Raw genomic sequence first — 21,888 nt, forward strand, 5'->3', positions numbered from 1 at the left:
AGCTCATCCACTACGTGGTCATCAACTGGCACAGTAAAGACTTCTGTCTAGAAAGAGCTTTCTTCTCAGCACTCGCTGAACTCCACACCAACACGGAGAGGAAAGATGGCAGGCAAGATAACAGCATCTGGAGGAATGGCTGATTCCACAAGAAGCTCTTCCCCCAGGCCACACACAGAAATGGTCCACACGGAAATCACTTAATCGCCTACGTTCCTGTATCACAAGATCGAGGAGCAACCTGCAGAGGTGGGCTCCCAGGTGGACTCTCTCAAGTGTGACTGCGGAGCTGCCGTGCAGACATCATCACATCTACTACAATGCACATTATTACCTTCAACTGTGTGCACTATGGAAGGTCTTGTAAATGCTATACAATGTGCACTGGATGTTGCTAATTTTTGGGCATCCATTGCATAGTTAAATTAATCAATGTTTGTTAATATATATATACACGGCAGCATGGCTCAATATTTCTGCAGGGAATGTCCAACGATTTATTGAGCCCATTCCACTTCGAGCTACTGCCGGGCAAAAGGAGGTCCGATACGATTTTGGAAGGTATATCATGGCTTTTGTTTCCTCAGTGTACATGAACATTACTGTGAACAAACTGCATCCCTCCGTGCTCGTGCTCGAAGGTCTTCTCCGACGGCGATGGTATCTTACAACAGTATAATTGTCCATGTCACAAGACCAGAATACTGCTTTAGTGGTTTGAGCAGCATGACAGCGAACTCACGTTGATGGAACACATCTGGTACGCTATCAGGTACTAGTTTCCCGCCCACAAACCACCAGCCCATAATTTACAGGCATTGCGTGACATCTGGCGCCGCAAACTGAAGGAAAGCTAAAGACTTACAGAATCCACGCCATGCTGAATCGGTACTGTATTGCGTTCCAAACTTGTATCAATACGATACTAAACAGGTGGTCATACATTCGGCCGTCCACCTCGCTAGCTGCACGGCCAGCGTGTCGGGCTGCTAACCGAAGGGGCGCGGGTTCGGTTCCCGGCCGGGTCGGAGATTTTTCTCCGCATATGGATTGCGCGTTGTATTGTTCTTACGTCTGGAGCATCATAACTGACATTCCACTACTGATATGGGTGTATGGGCACGTCCCGAAGCCAGTAAATTAAAAAAAAAAAAAAATTTGGCTGGTCAATGTCAGTTCAGTAGGGCGAATGTATGCTGCCAGTCAGTCTGTTAAATATATACACATTTCAAGCAATTATCATATGCAGATAAGATTTATATATGTGACAATCTGAGACATTTCCTCACAATACCATTCAGATTATTTTACTGTTGTCACAATAAGAAAGTGTAATAAAGTATCTAAGACGTACATGACGAATATGTACGATTAATATTTTAAATTTTCCAGAAGATGACGAATATTAAACATATTGTGCCAGAAAAATATGCAAGAATTTTGTCGCTAAAAAATTTCACAGTCTGACAAATCGTTAATTTGCTGCGTATTATAGCTGGAAATTCGACTTTGTTTGGGACACTTTCACATTGGCGAACGGGGAAGCCATTTCGCAATGTCGCTGGAGCATACTTAATTGAAATAGAGACGGTAATATAATCACGTGTGGTACAAATTCTTACAAAATAGCGGTTGCTGTCCCTCAATAAAAGAAATAGCGGCATCTGAACTGTGACACTTCTCTTTAACAAGTGGAATGCCCATTTATTTCTTGAGCCAAGTCCATGCCATGTAGTAAAATCAAAATATTGTGACATTTATGGAACGTGAGTGCAAAATACACAGTATTTTTGAACGGGATCTGTCTGTGCTAGCGATAGAATGACATCCGAAATCCGTAATGCGTTTACGGGCAAACCTTACACTGTATCAGTGTCACATGACTTTGGAGGCACACTTCTGTTCGGAGCATCTGAATGCTTACTCAGGGCTAATTCAAGCATAGGCTAGATCGGCCCTAAAACTGCGCCAGGTTAATTGCGGTTAGTTTTGTTTTTTGCTTGCCATGGATTTGCTGAAGAGATGTCGTAATACTGTTAACTGTTCATTGATGTTTAATGTTACTGAAACGGACTATCGAAAATCTACTTCTGTTGTCCACGAATCGCCGCGCGGGGTTGCCGCGTGGTCTGGGCGTCTTGTCACGGTCCGCGTGGCTCCCCCCGTCGGAGGTTCGAGTCCTCCCTCGGGCATGGGTGTCTGTGTGTGTTGTTCTTAGCGTAAGTTAGTTTAAGTTATGGACCGACGACCTCTGCAGTTTGGTCCCATAAGACCTTACCACAAATTTCCAAGATTTTATCCACGAATCACTCTTAACGATCACTTACCTATAAAACCAGCCATCCTCATCTTACGGTCCCAATTTTCGGCGTACTCTGCGTAGTCTTCTTGTGACATATTACACTCACTCCACGTATCCTCCGTTCCTGAAACATAAGACAGTACAAAAACCTCAACAACAGCTGACTAAATTGTACATCACATATAAACAATGGCGAATTTCACAGCTGTTGTTGCAACGTAAACCAGCAGTTCACAACCCTGTCAATAAAATGAGCCAGACGTGTGAAAATCACACTGCTGTATGTGAAATAATCTCATTCGTAACAGCGTTATTTGAATGATACACGCTAAACTAAATAATCGATTACACCATGCGACGAAATCAGCCTTTCTCTGATTTTGATCACCCTCCGAGCTTGGGTATTCGCAATGGTCTAATAACTATTATCAATTAGGGTTTCCACTATCAGGATTATTTGAGAGCCACTTCTAGTAAGAGAGTAAATGTGTCAGCAGTCTTAGCGGCGTTATTATTGAAATACACTCCAGGAAATTGAAATAAGAACACCGTGAATTCATTGTCCCAGGAAGGGGAAACTTTATTGACACATTCCTGGGGTCAGATACATCACATGATCACACTGACAGAACCACAGGCACATAGACACAGGCAACAGAGCATGCACAATGTCGGCACTAGTACAGTGTATATCCACCTTTCGCAGCAATGCAGGCTGCTATTCTCCCATGCAGACGATCGTAGAGATGCTGGATGTAGTCCTGTGGAACGGCTTGCCATGCCATTTCCACCTGGCGCCTCAGTTGGACCAGCGTTCGTGCTGGACGTGCAGACCGCGTGAGACAACGCTTCATCCAGTCCCAAACATGCTCAATGGGGGACAGATCCGGAGATCTTGCTGGCCAGGGTAGTTGACTTACACCTTCTAGAGCACGTTGGGTGGCACGGGATACATGCGGACGTGCATTGTCCTGTTGGAACAGCAAGTTCCCTTGCCGGTCTAGGAATGGTAGAACGATGGGTTCGATGACGGTTTGGATGTACCGTGCACTATTCAGTGTCCCCTCGACGATCACCAGTGGTGTACGGCCAGTGTAGGAGATCGCTCCCCACACCATGATGCCGGGTGTTGGCCCTGTGTGCCTTGGTCGTATGCAGTCCTGATTGTGGCGCTCACCTGCACGGCGCCAAACACGCATACGACCATCATTGGCACCAAGGCAGAAGCGACTCTCATCGCTGAAGACGACACGTCTCCATTCGTCCCTCCATTCACGCCTGTCGCGACACCACTGGAGGCGGGCTGCACGATGTTGGGGCGTGAGCGGAAGACGGCCTAACGGTGTGCGGGACCGTAGCCCAGCTGCATGGAGACGGTTGCGAATGGTCCTCGCCGATACCCCAGGAGCAACAGTGTCCCTAATTTGCTGGGAAGTGGCGGTGCGGTCCCCTACGGCACTGCGTAGGATCCTACGGTCTTGGCGTGCATCCGTGTGTCGCTGCGGTCCGGTCCCAGGTCGACGGGCACGTGCACCTTCCGCCGACCACTGGCGACAACATCGATGTACTGTGGAGACCTCACGCCCCACGTGTTGAGCAATTCGGCGGTACGTCCACCCGGCCTCCCGCATGCCCACTATACGCCCTCGCTCAAAGTCCGTCAACTGCACATACGGTTCACGTCCACGCTGTCGCGGCATGCTACCAGTGTTAAAGACTGCGATGGAGCTCCGTATGCCACGGCAAACTGGCTGACACTGACGGCGGCGGTGCACAAATGCTGCGCAGCTAGCGCCATTCGACGGCCAACACCGCGGTTCCTGGTGTGTCCGCTGTGCCGTGCGTGTGATCATTGCTTGTACAGCCCTCTCGCAGTGTCCGGAGCAAGTATGGTGGGTCTGACACACCGGTGTCAATGTGTTCTGTTTTCCATTTCCAGGAGTGTAAAATGATCATGCAGAGAACGTGCGCTAGTCTCAATACTTGGGCCCACATCACCAGCGAATAGGAGTCACCGAACAAACATAACAGTCCCTATGAACATGTATCTCACTTTGCATTAGCATCTTTCTATAGAGAGCGTATCTACTACCACGGTTCGAGTAACAATGATGCTTAGAAACTAAGATTATCATACAGAACACATACTGACACACTGTAGTCTTGCTCTGGTAGTTACTGCTTTTCAAGACAGTCACTATGATTGTCCAAGTGTTTGACACAGTGATACATTGAAGTATCGATGCCTATAAAGGAGAAACCTGTCATCAGTTCATGACGCTGTTATGAAATTCCTTCGTGAGTTGAGAAGTTTGATAAAAACATTGACCTCCGTACGTCGATTTGAAATTCTATTCTTTTTCCTCAGAATAGAAAGTCGCGTCCAGTTATGCATAGCAATCGTACTTGCAGCTTATTAAACAGAATTCGAGAATACCAAATATCGCGTCAAATTTGTGACTGGATTCACGACTTCCTCGCAGACAGGATTCAACGTAGTTCTTAATGGGACGATATAGTCAGACGTAAAGACAACTTCGGAAACACCACAAATGAGTCTTACGGGGATGTTGCTGTTTACAACAAGCGTAAATGAACTCTAGCGGATAACGTCGGAAGATCTGTGTGGCTGTTTACGGATAATTCTGTTGTCTGTAAAGAAGTTACAAGACCATAAAACTAGAAAAATGCAGGAAGGTCTGCGCAGGGTCAACGATTGTTGGATAGTTTGGCTCTTGAAGCCTCACGGTAAATAAATGTAACGTACGGCGTGTAAACAGGCGAAGAGAGCTACTGCTGCTACATTACAATATTGGTGACAAAATACTACCAAATACGCGCGAATAATCGTCCGGAGTGACTTAAATTACAATGACCACCGAAAACTAATAGTAGGAGAAAGAGATCCCACGCTGAGATCTACTGGAAAAATACTAAGAGAATGTAGTTCATCCATAAGAGGAGTAGTTTACAAAACACTCGTTCGTCCGCTCCTTGATTATTGCTGTTTAATGAGGGATTCTTGCCAGAAGGGTTTAACAGAAACGATCCAGAGAAGTACGGCCCGTTTCGTCACGAATACGTTTAATAACGACAAGAATGTTATGGAGACGTTCATAGAGCTCCAGAGACTGAGACAGAGACCGTGCTTGGCGGAGAAGCAGACTGCTACAATTTCGAGAGAGAAAGTTCCGAGTAGATGATGATGTTTGCTTTGTGGGGCGCTCAACTGCACGGTCATCAGCGCCCGTACGAAGTCCCAATTTTTACGCAGTCCAATTTTTTTCCCACAGTCCAGTATAGACATTGTCACGAATGATTATGATGATGAAGTGATGAGGACAACACAAACACTCAGTTTCCAGGCAGAGAAACTCCCCAACCCGGCCGGGAATCGAACCAGGACCCCGGGACCCTGAGGCAGCAACGCTAGCCACTAGAGTTCCAAGTAGAGTAAGGCAATAGGTTATTAATTTCTTGCGCATACATCTCACGAAGTGATCGTGACGGGAAAATCAGAAATTATAACTCATAGAGAGGCTTACCGAGAGTCGCTCTTTCCACGCAGTACTCGAGAAAGGAACAGGGAAGGGAGGAAGTGAAAGACTCTCCGCCACACACAACGACGTGGCTTGCGGAGCGTGGATATGGACTGTCGTGTCCTCTTCAAAGGTTCTATACTACAGTCGCCTTATTTCATTTGAAGGAACACCGGAAAACTTGAACGGGGGTGAGCGGACGGTAATTTGAACGCCGTTCTCTCGAACGAAGGAAGAAAGGAACGAACGAAGATCAGCCCTACGCCCCCTCGACACTGACCTCATTAGAGACGGAGCACAAGGTCGGAATTGGGGAAGGATGGGAAAGGAAATTGAAAGTGCCTTTTCGATGAAACTGCTCCAGCATTCACCTTAAGGGATTTAGTGAAATCACTGTGAACCTGATTTGGATTTGGACTGCCGGACTGGAATCCGGGTGCAAGTATTTGCGTTAACCGCTTTGTCGTCTAGCTCGGTAAATGCTGTGGTGGCTTCAGGTTTTCCAGATTGCCGTCTGATTGCTTCTGTTGTCTTCTAACATATATGTCATGCAGAACAGCTTCTTTTTTACCTGCAATTATTGCGAAGCACAACGAAGGGCGAAGGCTCCAATTTCTGCACTTCGTCTTCCCCTATATTTCATTGCATGAATACGTAAAAGAAGAAAGAAAGTAGTTCAAAATTTAAAGTCCTGTCGACGACAAAATCCTTAGCGGAGTACATGCTCCTATTAGGCAGGAATGGTGACGGAAATCGGCCATAACCTTTTCGACAGAACCATCCCAGTATTTGTTTTACGCGATATATGGAAGCCAAATATGAGCGTGCGTTCCATTACTTTACCCCCCAGTAGAACTAACGTATTATCTTATGTAATTCTGGTTCGATCTTTTGATGTCAAGTCGTTATCTTTTAACGACCTTGTCACCGGAGATCTTTATCATACGCTGCGTTACCTTAAAAAAAAAAAGATCTTGGATAACCGATGGCGTTACGTGTCACGGGATGGTCTGCATTTCCAATTTATTCTCCAACTTTGTACCGAGGTGTTCCTGCGCCCTTGACAGAACTGCCAAAGCGGCACCTCCCGCCCCCCCCCCTCCTCCTGCTCCTCCCCTACTGTAAAACTACCTTTCTGCAAATTTTAGTTTGATATATAACAAAGAACAGACTACATTTCTTCCTCATAAATTTCTAACAATACATAAATTACTAATTAGAAATAAAAGGGTTATAATGAAGAGCTGAGAAATCATTCCTTTTTAGGAACTGTGTTTTTATTACTGCATGATTTTACTTTATATTTCCTTGCTCTGGGGGAAGCAAACTCGTTGATTATGTGATCGAAGTCAAGTTTGGCAGCTATGCCATATTCTATCGACAAGATAACTAAATGTAAAAGTCTGCTACTCGAACTCACGTAGTTTTTATCCTCTTTAATTTGCAAAGGCTGCGTTCACTGATACTGTCGTAAATATTCTCAAAGTTATTCTGTTGTCTGGGTAAGCACACTAAAAAAAAAAAATAAAGAAAAAAAAAGCAGAATGAAAAACTTTCAGTATATTCAAATGGAAATGATCTTAATTAGCTCTTTCTCCTGAAAGTTGAAAGCAGCTGTTTCGGTCCACTAGTTCAGCTGTATCAATAATCTTCTATATTTGGCACGAAAAACAGCCGCACAATTTCCCTAGATAAGATATTACTCTGTTAAATACTTGGAAGCACACTAGCTCGAACAGTTTCGCGCCAGTCCTCAGTCGGCAAAAATCGGAAGCCTTCGGTCAAACAGCAGTTTGCTTTAACACCTACGCGCCGACTGTACAGATTTCTATGTAATAGCGAAACAGCAGACAGAACTCTATGACCGAGTAGTGTAGGCGGTAGATGTATGTACCCAGCGCACTTGTCACGTAAACGATAAGCTACGTTAGCTGTAGACGTCTGTTCGGTAGTAATTGTTTCTTTATTATGGTGCTTGGATGAAACGGCACTGTGGCAACAGAGTGCATTTACAGTCGCGGACCGAGGAAAAGGCTTCTTGTCGTAGGTTGAAAACTAAAATACCTCTCCCTGTTAATTATGAAGAGTCTTTCTTTATTCCTTTTTTTCTGGTCAGTTTTTGTACCCCCTCTGTGCCTGCACCGTTGCCGAGGACCAATCTTGCCACACCCTCCGTACGACCCTGTGTTGTAACTGGAATTTGTTAACACTTCACTCAGTGTCAGTCCAAAAGACTGAAAGTACTGCAATCATTCACTTTTCGGCAGTTTCTTTTCCTTGTACAATTCGCTCGATAACATTGACAGGCAGCCTTTTTCTTTTTACCTTTCTTTAAAAATTCTCTGCTCAAAGAGACAGTACGGACTGTTTTGACGTCCAACCCATTGCAGAGCCTAGTTTCTTCTCACCCAAGTACCAGGCGAGTTGGCAATGGTGTAAGGAAGTTCCGAATTGGGTATAAATGAGGGGAGCTGTCAGTTCTGGCATTTGCGTTGAAATGAAGGGAACCCTACCGAAAATCTGGAGCGGAACCGAGTGATTGGAACTACGTTTAATCTATTTCTGTGACAATGTTGTCCACGCCCATGTGTGTGTGTGTGTGTCTGTGTGTGAGGGAGAGAGAGAGAGAGAGAGAGAGAGAGAGAGAGTGAGAGAGAGAGGGAAAGAACGTGTTCTATGTATGAGTGTATCCTTTTCAGCAGTCCGTGATCTTGTTGTTAGCGTTGCCGATTCTCAATCGCAGAGCCCCGGCTTCGGATCCGGGCCAGATCATGGATGTTCTTCACTCATGACTGTGTGTGTGTGTGTGTGTGTGTGTGTTCGTGTGTGTGTGTGTGTGTGTGTGTGTGTGTGTGTTTGTTATCATCATCATTTCATCCTCATGGACGCGCAAGTCGCCGAAGTGACGTCAAATAAAGAGACGCACCAGGCGGTCGAGCAACCCAGATGATACCTCCCTGCCATAAATGTCACACGCACATTTCATTTCATGAGTATCTACTCTGGACGACGATGGTCGTACTTGTGTCGAGCAACATGTCTGTTCTCGTATTAAGCTTAATGCCCTGTGCATGAAAGAATTAAGACGGCCAGGGTCGACCAGTAAATCTCACAATTTTGGTTCTTTAACTAATGGTGAATAGCCCACAGGAGATGTACCCAACAAAGAAGAAAAATACAAAAAGACGTTAAAAAGGAAGAAAAATTAAGTATAAGTTAACGAAGGCTATTTTAAACCGCAGAGGAGTACGAACCAACAAGTAATAGAATAGGTCGTGCAATCTTGAAAAGCAAAAAAAAAAAAAAAAAAAAACAGATATCAGATTGCATACGTTTCATCTAAATCGTAACACCTAACGTGAGTCATTAATATGGAAAATATTTTTAAATTTGATTTGTGTATTCCTCAATCACTTCTTGGTAGAACATTTCCATATTTAAGGTTGAACAACAAGTACACTTTTTTTGTTCTGTTGATTTTTGTTTATTTCTAATAGTTTTCCCCTTATTGGGCCACCCTTATGTGTTATTCAACATTAAATATTTTTAAATTCTCTTATCTAAAAGTACTGCAACCGGAATTACTGAGAGCTGATGTAATTGTTGGGACAAACTCGTTATGATTATAACTGAAGTAAGGTATAGCACAGTGGTTTTCAAACTTTTTGGATCCACGGGTCCCTTGACTGAAGCTCATAAACATCCGCGGATTCTTTCGCACATGACATCCGACGCGAAGTGTGGGGCAAATAAATCTAAGTTTAAAAAAAAAAAAAACAAAAAATAGTAGTTATTTCTTTATTAATTATTGACGTAACCCATTGTCACCAACTTTATCCGTCATCACATTTTATTCCTACAATGCACTCAATGGGATGGATGAATTTGCTTCTTCATCATCAGTTCTTCAAATCTCGGGACAAGATGGCAAATTGCTACTCACGTCTCTTTCTCCACATTTGTGTAAATGTTGAAAAACCCATCTCACATACGCAGGGGATTTGAAAAGTTATGAAAACTCGTAGGACTTTGTTCCCTACTTGTGGATATTGACCTGCTTCACCAAGCTCCAAAACTCAAGCAGCGATGAGTAAATGAACTTCGATGTCATTGTGGAGTCCGAGGAGCAATCAATAAATTGCTCTTGTTCTTCAGTGGTACATGTTGGTGAAAGTTCTGTATTGAAAACATCTTTGATCACGTAGTGCTATTCGACTTCTGGAAACTACTCCAGAAAGTAATCACTGAGTTCAGTTAAACAACCGACAAACACAGACTTCAGCTATTCACTTAACGGAAAGTCATTGTCTTCTAAAAACGTGTGAATAGCAGGGAAAACGTAGTGTATATCTCTAGAATCTAACTAGGCTGTCATTTACCATGCTTACGCTTACTGTGCAGCCCACTAGATATCACTACTAGCGTACACGTTGTTTCTTTAGTCACAAAGCAGATAAACCAAATTATTATTTTTATGAAGACCACCACGACGTTCCTATTGTAAGGCCTCGATGCCTCAGGGAAATGACACACACTGTTCGAAAACCCCTGTTATAGGATACTTACCTCACTAATAACATTTTACGCACTCTTCTTTTTACATCCTGGAGTATAATAAATTAAGCTTATTTCAACACAACCAATGACCAATGTGTCGCCCTCCACCTCCTGAAACTCGTCTGGCCGGACATGGGGATTGCAGCCTTCCACCATACTCCACACCTACAAATCCCTCATCCGTCCTATCCTCTGTTATGCCAGTGTTTCCTGGATCTCCGCCCTCCCCCCCCCCCTGCTTTTACAAGGCAAGGCCCTCCAAATCCTCGAATGCCATGTGCTCTGCCTTGCCTTTCACATCTGCCTTCCTTCCCCTACATGATTCCTGTATGACCTCATCTCCTTCCCCCACTTCCTCCTTTTCCTCTAACATCTCCAAATCCTTTACATTGTCTGCAGGCTTGATCCCCTGACCCCCTGGTTTCCTCCTTCCTCTCCATCCCACGCCCGTTGCTGCGCCTCTATCGCTGTATCCCTCCCTCTCTGCACCTCCACACCCTCCATCTCCTTCATCAGTGCAATTTCCAGTACCTCCCCCTCCTGGATGTTGAACATCGCCATGACATATACCCTTCCTACCAAATGTAACCTGGCCAGGTTACCCCTCTCTCCAGGGCCCCCTTTTTCCTCACCCCTCCTTCTCCCAGAGCAGATTTTCCTCCTTCCCTCCCTGAGTCCTTGCACCCCCTCCTCGGTTGTTTTCCTCTTCCCCCTTTCCTTCCCAGCCCTCCTTCGGCGCAATCCCCACCTCATCCCCCTTTCTCACCCCTCCTCCTCGCTTCCTTTTCCCTTTTCCCTTTTACCTTGTCCCCCCCCCCCGCCCCCCCCCCCTCAGCAGATCCTCATAGGTTTTTATTATCAGTGTGCTGCGTTAGTGTTGCGTTTCAGTGCCGTTATACAGTGTCAGCTAGTGATGTGGTTTTAATTGTGTGCACAACCTGTTTATTGTCCATGACTGTTCCATGCTACGCCGTCCATCCTGTGGCTGTTTTCATCGTTCTACGACTTTTATGCTCTGGCCGTACTTTGCCTGGTGCCTTTTAATCTAGTGTATGTTTTTTGTGTGACATACTTTTTTTAGATTTTTTCTCTGATTTACAGTCACCGCTTTGTATGCTTTCTTTTCTTCTGTTCCACCTTTTTTGTTTCTTTATTCGGCCATGTTTTACAAGTCTTCCTGTCTATTTATGTCTCTTGGCTGAAGAGCAGCGCTTATGCTGTTGCCAGCCCGCCCCTGGTGAGGAATGGAAATTGCAATAAAGGAAAAAAAAACAATGTGTCGTTGATACCAATTATCTGTTATCTTCCACGATTTATGTGACGCCTTTCTCTGCTCATTTGGTTTATCTCCACAGTGTGAGAAGTGGCGGATGAGGGATTTGAAGATTGCAATGTCCTGTGTTAGCTGTGTAACATTGACTGAGGTCTGTTGCAGGTAGAAGATAAAAGAAATATGAGTTTGAGACTTGACACTGTTCCGAGTTAATGATCAGTGATAAAGGTACTAAAATTATGTCTTTTTGATAACGTCAAATCCCGAGATAAGCGCCAATAATGGCTTCTGAATTATTAGCGTGGGAACAGTTATGATCTGACCTTATAAAATCTCTGGCAATAAAGTTGAAACAATCATATTCAAGGCGTCACGTAGAACTGTCATAGTGTTATTCTGTACATCTACATCTACATCTACATCTCTGTGTATATGATTATTCTGCAATTCACAATTAAGTGTTCATTGAACCTCCTTCAAGCTATTTCCCTGCCGTTCCATTCTCGACTAGCGCGCGGGAAACACGAACACTTAAATCTTTCCGTACGAGCTCTGATTTCTCATATTTTATGATGATGGTCATTTCTGCCCGTGTAGGTGGCATCAAAAAAATATTTTCACGCTTTGAGGAGAAAGCCGGTGATTGAAATTTAATGATAAGATCCTGCCGCAATGAAAAAATCTTTGTTTTAATGATTGCAGCCCCAATTCGCGTATCACGTCTGTGGCACTACCTCCCTTATTTCTTGATAATACGAAACTAGCTCCCTTTCTTTGTACTTTTTCTCCGTCAGTCGCCTTTGATGCGGATGCCACACCGCACAGCAACATTCCAGAAATGGGCGGAGAAGCGTAATGCAGGTAGTCTCTTTTGTAGACTTGTTGCATTTTCTAAGTGTTCTACATGAAATAGTAATCTTTGGCTTGCTTTCTCCATAATATTATTTTCTATGTGATCCTTCCAGTGTAAGTTATTCGTAATTGTAATCCCTGAGTATATTGTTGAATTTACAGCCATTAGATTTGTGTGATTTAGCGTGTAACCGAAATTTAGCGGATCCCTTTTAGTACTTAGGTTGATGACTTCACGCTTTTCATTATTTAGAGTTATTTGTCACTTTCGGCACCATACAGATACCTTGCCTAAATCATTTTGCAGGTGGTTTTGATCATCTGAAGACTTTACCGGACGGTAAATGACAGCATCGTCTGCAAAAAATCTAAGAGGGCTGCTCAGATTGTCTCTAAAATCGTTTATATAGATTATTAATGGCAGAGGGCCAATAACACTTCCTTCAGGAACGCCAGAGATTACTTCTGTTTTGCTCGATGACTGTCTGCCAATTACTACGAATGTGACCTTTCCGACAGGAAATCATCTATCTAGTCGCATAACTGAGACGACATTCCATAGGCATGCATTGTGGTTAGATGTCGCCCGTGAGGAACGGTGTCACAAGCCTTCTGGAAATCTAAAAATATGGAATAAATTGGACATCCTATGTCGATAGCACTCATGACTTCGGGTGGATAAAGAGCTAGTTGTATTTGCAAGAACGATATTTTCTGAATCCGCGTCGACTGTTTGTCAAAAAATCTTTTTCTTCGAGGTAATTCATAACGTTCGAACAGAGTATATGTTCAAAAATCCTACTGCAAATTCACACTAGCGATGTGGACCTGTAATTCAGCGGATTACTTCTACGTCCTTTCTTTTGTTATTGATGTGACTTGTGCAACATTCCAATCCTTACGTGCAGTTCTTTCGACGAGCGGGCGGTTGTATATGATTGCTTAGTATGGATCTATTGCAACAGCACTCTCTGAAAGAAACCTGACTGGTACACAATCTGGACCGGAGGCCTTGCCTTTATTCAGTGCTTCCTTTGAGCTTGTCTACACTAGTTTCCAAGGGCCTTCAGAAGCTGTTCCCAAAGTGAAGCCGTAATTGCGTTCTTATTAGCGTCATTAGAAGGACTGTTTGAAGCACTAAACGTTTCGCTATTGCTTCAGAAGCTGGTAAAACATACCGCAAATTCAGCCGCTGAAGTTCAGCTCAGCGATTTAACAGATACGCGCCGGTATTGCACAACTTTTACACAGTATTCAGCGCAACAACATACATCCACGTTCGAAATGTTCCAGGCGCTAGAGGCAAAAATGTTCGCGTATGGCTATAAGTCGAGTCAACGATGGCACATGCTACTGCAAGATTATTGTGAAGATACTGCTACTTTTTTTTATTTTTTTCCATCTATCGCTCCTGTTACTATTGCAATCTTCATCCGCGTGAACAGTAGATACGCATTGATTGATGTGTATTTCAATATGAAACGTATCCTTGTTTTCGTTGTTGGTCACGTTGCAGACATACGAAAGGGAAGTAAAAAGGTCTTTTGTTAGTAATATACTTCGTTCGAGAAAATAAGGTCTTTTGTTAGTAATATACTTCGTTCGAGAAAATACGTCTGAGGATTGGTTTCAACGCCATCCAGTAAAACAGTACATACTGTGCATACGGCTTAAAATACGCCTTTTTAAACGCTACCAGCTTATTATTAAAAGAGAAATTTGTTTGTTAGATAACATAGGTTTCAGTGGCGATAAAAGAAGCACCGAGTGTTACGGGAGAAAAAAATCAATGTGGTCATAACCTTGATGCGGTACATAGTGACAGCTTATTTGTTTGCCCGTCTGCGCTCGCAGCACTTGTGCCTGATGGTGTGTTAGGGCGCTCGAACGGTCCAACGACGAGGCACGGAGAACAATTCGCTACTAAGGGGGTACGTTAATACTGAGCGACCACTGGGACTTAAGCGCTGTTCTTACTTTGCAAATATGTTCGAAGGAACATTGCATCGTACATCTGAACGATACATGCACTGCACGCCGACACTGGGCAAGCGACTTTCGATTAAAATATCTCCCCTGTTACGGAATGAACATAATGGATGTACGAGTGCAGGTTGTCGACACGTGGTTGACGACAAATGGTAGTTTGTATCTGGCCTTGAAGGGTGCACGGATGGCCTAAGGTAAGGCATCGCTCGCGATGTGAACCTGTTAATTCAACGGATTACGCCTATTTCCTTCCTTGGTTAAGCGGTATAAGTGGGAAATCCGAGTTCGAATCCCGTTGGGGCAGAAATTTTCACTGTCGTCATTCCCTTACACAGCTGATGATTGTCCACATTCGCAACCGAGAATGCATTTCTTTTGATCCATAACGGCTGAAGCCGCTGCAGCGCCAGTTCCTTCAGATGTGTATGCATGACCGAAGGAACATCGTATCGCCCTTCTGAACGACACAGGGACTGCAATATCGTACCTTTTGGGCAAGTTATAATTTCGCATAGCATACAAGGACGCTCCATACTGATGGTACAGTCAGAGGCGTATCGAGGGGATGGTGAGATAGGCTCCCTCGAAGAACGTAGTCGCTGAGGGTACGCTGAAACTGATCGAAAAAAACAACAACAAAAAAGACTGTTTTAAAGCCAACCGAGGGAGGTACATGAGTTCTCCTGCCACTCATGCCTACGGTAAGAAGTTTTCCTCTCGGCTCGAGACTGTAAACGTACATTGTCATCACAATGCCATTTCTGTAGTGCCATTTCGTCTGAAGTGGCCCAACAGACAAACAACTAGGCTTATTTACGTACAGACGTCTATAGCTAATATGGTTTATGTAGCAACAGTGCGCTTGGTTTCTCACACGTTTAGTCCATGTAGTTCCTGTATGAAATCTCATTGGGTAGTTATTATTCAATAATGCTTTACACTTATTAAACCAGCTTACAAAATCATAAACTTGCTTAAATCCGCCAAAAATTGGTTTTAAATAATTAACCTGGGAACTGTTGCGTTCCGATCTTATAAATTCTCTGGGAAGAAAGTAGAAATAGTCATGTGTCAAGGGTCATGGAAAATTATCGTGGAATCATTATGCAAACCCCATCCATTCCGAGCTCGTTTTTTCCGCTAGTTCCCAAGGAACGTGGAGTAGAAGCTGACATAAAAAATGGCAGAAATGTAGTTTTACTAGAAAAGGGGAGGTGGGGGCCTTGGTAAGAATGCTAGACCCAGAGGACCATGTATGGTTCTTGATACAGCAGTGAATGCGGCCTTCTCTGAGTTTAAAAGTGGATCGGGAAAACAAGATGATGTCGCCATTGATTCGAATAGTGGTTACATGCGGCTCTCCAAGATTTTTGAAAGTCTTGGTATTTGCATGACTACTGCACTTTACATCCATTTGAGTCTGCTTGTCTTCTTCCTGCTCTACAATTTCTGCCCCTACATCCCTTCGATTAACACATTAACTGTTTCTTTATGGGAGGTGCCCTATCAGTCTGTACCTGAAAACACTTTACTCCCCTATTCGGTTACATTGCTCTTCATTAGTTGCTCGATCTGTCCAACTAATCTTCAACATTCTTTTGTAGCACTACATTTAAAACGCTACTATTCTCTTCTTATCTTTACTATTTATCGTCCGTATTCTGATTCCAAAAAAGGCCTCTCTTCAAACAAATACCTCCAGAAAAGACTTCCTAACATCTACATTTTTTTTCGACATCAGCAGTTTCCTCGTTTTAGAAAAAGATTTTGTTGCTGTTGTCAGTCTGTATATTCCCTTTACTTCCGTTAGACGCTATCCATTTCTCTGTCAGTTGATCTCCCAAAGTCCTTTGTCCTCTTTGGTGGAATTACAGTGTTATTAGCAAACGTTAAAGTTTCCATTTTTTCTCCCTGAACTTTAATTGGCTCTCAAATTTCTCCTCAATTTACTTTTCTGCTTGCTGATTGTACAGACTGAATAACGATGAGAATAGACTACACCCGTGCATCATCTCCTCTCGACTACCGCCTCCTTTTCGTGTCTCTCGACTTACAGTTGCAGACTGATTTTTGTTCAAGATATAAATCATATTCCATTACATGTATTTTATGCCTGGGAACTTCAGAATTCCAGAGCAGGAAAATAACTATTAGTTTCATAAGAGAGTGAACTGGTTTTCTTCGTTTCATTAGCACTGATACTCCACTGTGGCCACGGAATCAGTGGCGAAGTTGTTAGAACTGCCAGTGGCTGCTTGCATCCGCTCCGGCCCAACCTGCCTCCGATCAGATCTGGACCACGTTGTGCTGCCGCGGCCTTGATATGACGGCATTACTACACGGGGTCCGCTGTTCACGCCGCCAGCTGGGAAGTGGCCACCCGCACTTTCTCTGTTCCCGGCACAGGCCGATAAGCACAGGTTTCCCTCTCACCGAGCTTCTGGCGGAAAAGTGTGTCGCGCTTATGAATAGCAGCCGGGAGGAACCGCCTCTCACACAGCAGGATACCTTTTGAAAATCATGTTCCAGTAACAGGCTTTTATTTAGCAGGCAGCAAGGGGGCGCAGAGTTACCGCATTGTCACATCATTAACTGTTTGGAGAAAAGCAATGACGGGGCCACCTACTCTAAGAGTTTGTCCACGACACTAGCAGCTAATCGTCAGCTCTCTATCGTTATCAGATTCCTCAATAATAAACTAGATTACTATTACGTATCATCAGAATTTCTCAAAAGACTTCGACAGCGCTGCGCAGTAGGGTAAAGCATCCATATTTCGGGGTGGTTAGAAGTTAAGTCCCATAGTGCTCAGAGGCATTTGAACCATTTTTCCGGGTGGTTGCCTAATTCTGGGTAGTCTGGATAGCCCCCTTGCTTGGCGTAGCACTCTGTAGCTCTCTCTGACAGTCAGCATCGAAGGTCATTCTTAAACGCCATTGTGAGTTTAGTACCGGTGCTGTTCACGTTTCGTTCATCACACCTATTTTTGGATAGTGGTCAACATAAAAATTTTGTACAGAATTCAATTGGAAGTCCTTCCTCCAGCCAGGTAAGACGTACTTTCAAAGCATTTCATATGAGACAGTAGTTTGAAGCATGCTCTCACTTAGCTAGTCTATAAAAGTGTCGTCTGCAGTTCGCTTAAGGGTCAGGTTGTGCCTAAATGGACTTAAGGGATGGTCCCTAATACCGTGTAGTAAAAGGTTGCACTATTTCGCTTACACGAAATTTGTGATGAGTTTATACAAACTCATGTTCTGAATTTTATTCCAGATGCCACCTTTCCTGTGTTTCAGATACAAAGACAGTGGGCCATTGATGGGTTGGGCATATTGCAGAGCCGCAGCAATAGAAGAGGCTGCAAATAGTTTCAAAATATGTGGGCTCTATCCTTGTGACTCCCTGCTTTTTTCGTCTATGGATTTTCCTCCTCAGCAATCTTCAACATATGGTGATGAGATCTTAGAAGCTGCAGCACGGCCACTGTCGACAACAGTTGGTGGAATGGAAGAGACAGTGGTTTCCACTTTTGAAATCAACACGCCTCCTCTGCTTCCACCATCAAACCCATCATAAAGAGCAGGTAAAAAAGCTGTTTTGACGTCATCTCCTTTTAAATACGCTTTCGAGCAGTCCCTGGGTAAAGGAAAAAAGAAGGCAAGTACACCACCTTCAACATAATTTACGCCAAGAGCTTCATGTGGTGCATCTGATAGTCGTTCGACATCTGGGACTACCAAAAGGAAGCTCCTCGTAAGAAAGAACCAGACGGTCACGAAGAAGCAGGATCACTCCGATTCAAGCGCTGATGAAATCATACTAAAAGACTCGCAATCTGAATATGAAGAGGACGAGGGGTGCTTTTACTGCGACCAATTGTACATCTAAAGAGTCGTGGGTTAAATGCATCGGTTGCTTTCGCTGGTGTTATGAGCTTTGTGCAGGTGTCGACGATGATGCTTGGAAAGATTTTAAATGCATCATCTACGAGTATATCAAAAAGTACAAGGACTAAACATTTTTCTTGTTGTGGCTCAAACGTCTGCAGTGCAACCGACAACTATGCAGCACGATTTACTTCCGAAACAAACATTTCGTCGTTAAATTTTAGTGTTTAGTTACCACCAGTAATAAGGAAACTCAAAATCTCGAAATTAGGAACCATATTTTCCGGAGGAAAAGATTACACGTTTTATTTCTTTGTTCTGTTATTACAGAACAAGAAAATATCCAGAAGATTTTTTGCAAAGGTAGTATTTAAATATTCGCTACTAAAAGTATAGCTCATTTTCCTTAATTTAAAGAAAGCTAATTTATTGGCAGTCTTAAATTTAAAAACAGTACACGATAAAAGGCCACTTTCCCCGGTATCTCGTTTCACATGTCGACATACAAACTTAGAAGTTCAGGGGTTCAGTGTGGAGACCAACCTGTGTGAAACGCTCCTCTTCCTTCCGCCTCGCCGATGGCTAAGGCACCTGAAAATAAAAGGAAAAAATACTGTTAACTTTTCTGCTGAACACAGTTCTTAAAAATAAAGGAGAAATCGCAAAAGCATTTGTCGTTACATCGTACTTCATACCCCTCCCATTTTCACTGTCAGGAACACTGCACACACAGAGCGACTCATCGACTTTACTCTCTTACACGAATAAACAGATATTCAAAGAAAGGATATAACACAGAGATGTGATCTTTCATACCTACTGTTCAATCTATATATCGAAAAGAAATGATGGAATTTAAGGACAAGGTCAGGGGTAGCATTACAAACCAGGGTGAAAGAATGTCAACGACGAAAGTCGCTGATTACATTGCTGTCATCAGTGAAAGAGAGAAATTATTGCAGGACGTGTCGAATGGAATAAACAACCTAATGAGCACACATTGTGGTTGAGAGTAAACCGAAGACGGACGAAAGCAATGAGGATTAGCAGAAATGAGATTAGTGATAAATTTAATATTCAAATTGGCAGGTCGCGAAACAGACAAATTGAAGGAATTCTGGTGCTTTGGAAGCAAAATAATACATGATGGACGAAGCAAGTGGCACATAAAAAGCGGACTGACACAGGCAAAGAGGTCATTTCTGATCAACGAAATTATACTAATATCAAAAATCGGCCTTACTTTGAGAGAGGAATTTCTGAGAATGTACGTGAGAACCACAGCATTGAATGCAAATGGACTGTGTGAAAATCTGAGAAGAACAGACTCGAAACGTTTGAGAGGTGGTGCTGTAGAAGTATGTTGGAAATTTGGTGGAATGGTAAGATAAGAAACGAATTGGTTCTCCGCAGAATCAACGGGAAATGGAACATGTGGAAAAGATTGACGAGATGAAAGGACAGGATGATAGGACATGTGTTAAGACACCAGGAAATAACTTCCATGGTACTAGAGGGAGCTGTCAAGCGCAAAAACTGTTGTGGAAGACAGATTGGAGTATATCCAATAAATAATGGAGGACATATGTGTTCAAATGCTACGCTGAGATGAAGGGCTTGCCACAGGACAGGAATTCGTGGTGGGCCGGAACAACCCAGTCGCAAAACGACAAAAAAAGACAAAAACCCGGCGCTCTGCGTCTTTATATTTTAGTCTGAGACTATTTTTCCAGAAATTATTTTTAATCACTCTGTTCGGACAGAGGTTTTCAGCAGGTTTACCATTGTTGTAGGCAAAAGCCGAAACAGGAAATCCCTTACTGATTTTCTCAATTGGGACCAGATCTACCAACCAGCAACCGAATCCAGAAATGTCAACTAACGTTAAGAGCTTCTTGAGAGTGACAAATGAGTTATTCAAAACCTCCATATATTTACGCCAGATATAGTTACTGATGCAGAGCCGGCTTCGCAGATAGACTGGAGGCCAGGTAAATTTTACGTTTTCGTTGAATCATACGCAGTTGATACCTTTTGTTATTAACATGCTATCTCATTACCAGTCAGAGGCAAGATCCTTATTGATTTATAGTATATTAAAATACTCAGTCACATCATTACTATCAGTTCCTCAAAAATGGAAGAATCTGCCGAATTACTATGTTTTCAAAACATAAAGAAACGTGAGAAACAATGTGGTTACAGCGATCTGATAAATGACGTCTGCACTTGAATACGGAACTCGTACCGTACACATGGCAAGACAGTTTGTATCAAAAGGTATCATCAAGTTAGTATGCTATGTCTTTATTTCTTCCATGTACTTTATGTTTCGCTTGGCAGATCATTGTATTTAGCAGCCTAATTACATACATTATGTGCTCACAATCTTTCGGACACCTATTTGTGGACATTAATATGCTGTGTTTCCACCCTTCACCCTTATGATGCTTGAACTCTGCTGGGGATACTTCCAACGGCATGACTGAAGGTCTGTGGAGGAATGGCAGCTCCTTCTTCCTCAAGACCCAAAACCAGAGAAGTTAATGATGTTGGACAGCGGGGTCTGGAGGGAAGTCGACATTGTGGCTCATTACAAAACTTTTCCTTTGGGTTCACGTCGCGAATCAGGCCTGGCCAGTCCATTTCCTGTCCATAACCATTGCTTCACAGATGCTGCTTTATGACAGGATGCGTTGTCGGCCTGAGACAAACAAACCATCTTCTCTGATCTGTTCCTCTACTGTATCATTTCACAACACTGTCAAACGTGTTTATATCTTTCCGCACTTACCATTTTAATCAGCGCAATAAGGGGACCGCATCGTAACCACGAAAAACATCCCCATACCGTAACACCACATCATCCGTATTTCAATGTTGTCGCTATACGTGACGGCAGGTAACGTTCTGCAGACATTCGCCAAACCCAAATTTTCCATCGGATTCATCACTACAAATCATCCGTTTCCAGTACTCTACTGTCCAGGACCGTCGCGATTTACCCCACATCAGACTTCGTTTAGCGTTGACTACAGAATGTGCGGATTACGAGAAGCTGTCCGACTATCGAACCCAATTCTTCTTTACTCCTTACCCACAGTCCCTGTGTTAGCCGTTAGCACTTTAGAACTCAGGAGTTATACCCTCTGCCGATTTGATGCCATTTTTTACAACCACCTTTCGCGAAGCTCGACTATTCCCGTCCGTCAGCACATGGTCTTGGTTTCGCTGTGGTTGTTTCTTCGCGTTTCCACTTCACAGTCACGTCACTAACAGTGGACTTGGGCAACTTCGAAAGGGTGGAAAATGTCCCTGGTGGATTTGTTTCTCACGTGACATCCAATGGCTACTCCACGTTCGACACCACTGAACGATCCTGTTGTTAATGCTTCTCCATTGCCAGCACAATAACCTATTTTCATATTGCTGGGTCACATTGCTAGTGGTCAGTTCCGCATGACATAGGGGTGTCCGGATATTTGTGAT

General features: G+C 43.5%; 1 long non-coding RNA gene across 1 annotated transcript in view; it reads right to left on the minus strand.

Moving 5' to 3' along the window:
* Positions 1–2,326: 2,326 nt before the first annotated feature.
* The window catches only part of LOC126161806 (uncharacterized), a 29,897-nt gene continuing 10,335 nt past the window's right edge, over positions 2,327–21,888 (minus strand). The window contains exons 2-3 of the long non-coding RNA XR_007534961.1: positions 18,943–18,990; positions 2,327–2,426 (exon numbers count right to left, since the gene is read on the minus strand). This is a non-coding gene — a long non-coding RNA (uncharacterized LOC126161806). The remainder of the gene's footprint in view (positions 2,427–18,942; positions 18,991–21,888) is intronic.

Source organism: Schistocerca cancellata, chromosome 1 (genome assembly GCF_023864275.1).
Source record: "Schistocerca cancellata isolate TAMUIC-IGC-003103 chromosome 1, iqSchCanc2.1, whole genome shotgun sequence".
Lineage (NCBI taxonomy): Eukaryota > Metazoa > Arthropoda > Insecta > Orthoptera > Acrididae > Schistocerca > Schistocerca cancellata.